The 3051-nt window shown below is 39.7% G+C and overlaps 1 protein-coding gene across 2 annotated transcripts in view; it reads right to left on the reverse strand.

Moving 5' to 3' along the window:
* The window catches only part of ULK2 (unc-51 like autophagy activating kinase 2), a 104104-nt gene that overhangs the window by 61704 nt on the left and 39349 nt on the right, over nucleotides 1–3051 (reverse strand). The gene's annotated exons all lie outside the window — the stretch shown is intronic.

Genomic DNA, 3051 nt, shown 5'->3' on the forward strand with positions numbered 1-3051 from the left:
TTTTTTTTTTTTTTTAGACAGAGTCTCACTTTGTTGTCCTCAGTAGAGTGCTGTGGTGTCATTGCTCAGAGCAATCTCAAATTGTTGGGCTTAAGCAATTCTCTTGCCTTAGCCTCCTGAGGAGCTGTGCCTACAGGCGCCCGTCACAATGCCCAGGCTATTTTTAGAGATGGGGGTCTTGCTCTGGCTCAGGCTGGTTTCAGATCCATGAGCTCAGGCAATCCACCTGCCTTAGCTTCCCAGAGTGCTAGGATTATAGGTGTGAGCCACCACGCCCAGCCAGAGGCAGCTGATTTATACAATGAATGCTATCCCCTCTGTCCCAGAAAAAGTATTCTTAAAGTTGGTTTCACAATTTTTAAAAAACAATTTAATTTAAGCTATCCACCAAGGTGGATATACAATAAGGCTGCTAATGACAAAAATAAATAAAGGTAGATCATTATCTTACTCTCCCTAATTTTCTGTATGTTTAATGTATTTCGTAATCTTTTCTGAAAACCACAAAGACAGGGCAGTGCCTGTGGCTCAAGGTTAGGGTGCTGGCCCCATATGCTGGAGGTGGCAGGTTCAAACTCAGCCCTGGCCAAAAACTGCAAAAAAAAAAAGAAAACCACAAAGACAGTTTCATTTATAATTAGGTACATAGGCTTTTATGTACCTTTGACTCTGAATTTCACAGGGTAGGCACAATACCAACAAGGGTATTTAAATCAGTTAATAAGGCTCAGAGCCTATAGCTTAGCAGTTAGGGGGCCAGCCACACACACCAGGGATGGCGGATTCAAACCTAAACAACAATGACAACTATAACAAAAAAATAGCTGGGTGCTGTGGTGGGCGCCTATAGTCCCAGCTACTTGGGAGGCGGAGGCAAGAGAATCACTTAAACCCAAGAGTTGAAGTTGCCGTGAGCTGTGACACCACAGCACTCTACCAAGGGTGACATAGTGAGACTCTGTCTCAAAAAAATAAATAAATAACCATAAAAATAAAATAAATTAATTAAAAATACAAGATCAAGAATGAGTTTAACTCAGGGTTAGTCTATGTAATCTTCTACCCTGAGGGACTGTGTGAATTTCACTAAAATAAATACTTAAAATTTCTCTCAGTAAGGCTGGGCATGGTGGCTCGTGCCTGTCTGTAATCCCAACACTCTGGGAGAAGACCTGCCTGAGATTGAGACCCCACCTCTAAAAATAGCGAGGCATTGTAACAGGTGCCTGTAACCTCAGCCACTTGGAAGGCTGAGATAAAAGAATCGCTTGAGCCCAGAGTCTGAGGTTGCAGTGAGCTATGAAACCACAGCACTCTACCGAGGGTGACAAACTAAGACACTCTCTCAAAAAAAAAAAAAAAAAAAAGAAAGAAAGAAAAAGAAAAATCTCTCAGAGTAAATATCAGTCCCAAGACTTACTAAGGAACACAGATGTGGAGAGTTTTGAAAAGAAACATGAATTTTCTACATTAGATCTTACTTAGAGTCTCACTCTGTCACCTGGGTAGAGTGCCATAGTGTCATGGTTCATAGCAACCTCCAACTCGTGGGATTAAGCAATTCTTGCTTCAGCCTGCAAGTAGGTGGGACCAGAGGTGCCTGTCACAATGCCTGGCTATTTTTAGATACAAGGTCTCGCTCTCACTCAGGCTGGTCTTGAACCTGTGAGTTAAGGCAATCTACCTGTCTCAGCCTCCCAGAGTGCTAGGATTATAGGCATGAGCCACTGAGCCTGGCCCATTAGAACTTCTTTAGAACAAAAATTAATATATACTAACATAGAATTTTTTTATGTTGGTTTTTACAAAGGACATAGTAGGGAATAAAACAAAAGATATAAATAAAGACACTACATTGAATGCAACTACTCTGAAACCATCTTCTGAATCAACTGCTAAGGGATAAAAACTATACTTAATATATTTATAATTTTATAACTATTATCCACAATGTGTTATTTAAGTATTGAAGCATATTTCTCATGGTTCAGAGTACTCTCAATTTAATTTCTCCCTCTGAAAGGTAAAAATGTTTCCTCCATGAATTGAAGTTTATTCCAACTTCACAAAACTTTAAGTAAATAGACATGTAGACTATTTCATCTTTTCGCCTATAGGAAACAATTAGAGCTAAAGTCCATTGAGGACTTGACATTGACTAAGACAACAAACACTAGGTGCTTCACACACCCGTTCCTCATTTGAATTTCACAGACTTTATGCAAGGTGGTGGTATCTTCCTTGCAAGGGTGAGGAAACTGAAACCACACAAAGGTCACGTATCTAGTCCAATGTCAAAGAGCAAGTAAGATGAGGAATTAGAATCTGAATTCCAGTCTATCTTAAAGGCCTATGTGGATTTCCATATTACACATTAACAAACCAAAATTCTGGGGTAAGTTTTTGCAAATCTCTATTAGTATTACAACTGTTACTATAGGAAAAATCAAGCACTTTTTCCCCTAAAAACAGTAAGATCAGGGTGAATTTGATAAGCATTTTTGTGTCTTGCTGTTTCTAAGACTGATAAAAATCTTATTGAAAAGAACAATTTTTTACATAAGATTAATAACAGGTCAAACTATCCTCCAAAGGGAGCTAAAATCTAAGTAATTTCAGTGTTCTTTCAAAACCAGAACTAGAAAATCTCTATAATACTAAGTGTTTTATGTACTTTTAATTACACACAAAGTGGTTAAAAATTATTTGAAGACAGACTGTGGTTAAGTTAGAATGCTTAGAACAGTGGTTCTCGACCTTCCTAATGCTGCGACCCTTTGATACAGTTCCTGTGGGTTGCGACCTGAGAACCACTGGCTTAGAAGGGAATTATTAGGCCAGGTGTGGTGGCTCACACCTGTAATCCCAGCACTCTGGGAGGCCAAAGAGGGTGGAATGCTTGAGTCCACAAGTTCAAGACCAGCCTGAGCAAAAGTGAGCCCCCATCTATACTAAAAATAGAAAACTTAGGCAAGAGGATCACTTGAGCCCAAGTTGGATGTTGACATGAGCCATGGCACTCTGCTCAGGGCAACAGCTTAAGACTCTATC

The sequence above is a fragment of the Otolemur garnettii genome, unplaced genomic scaffold, assembly GCF_000181295.1.
Source record: "Otolemur garnettii isolate 467f Iridium unplaced genomic scaffold, OtoGar3 scaffold00046, whole genome shotgun sequence".
NCBI classification, from domain to species: Eukaryota; Metazoa; Chordata; class Mammalia; order Primates; family Galagidae; genus Otolemur; species Otolemur garnettii.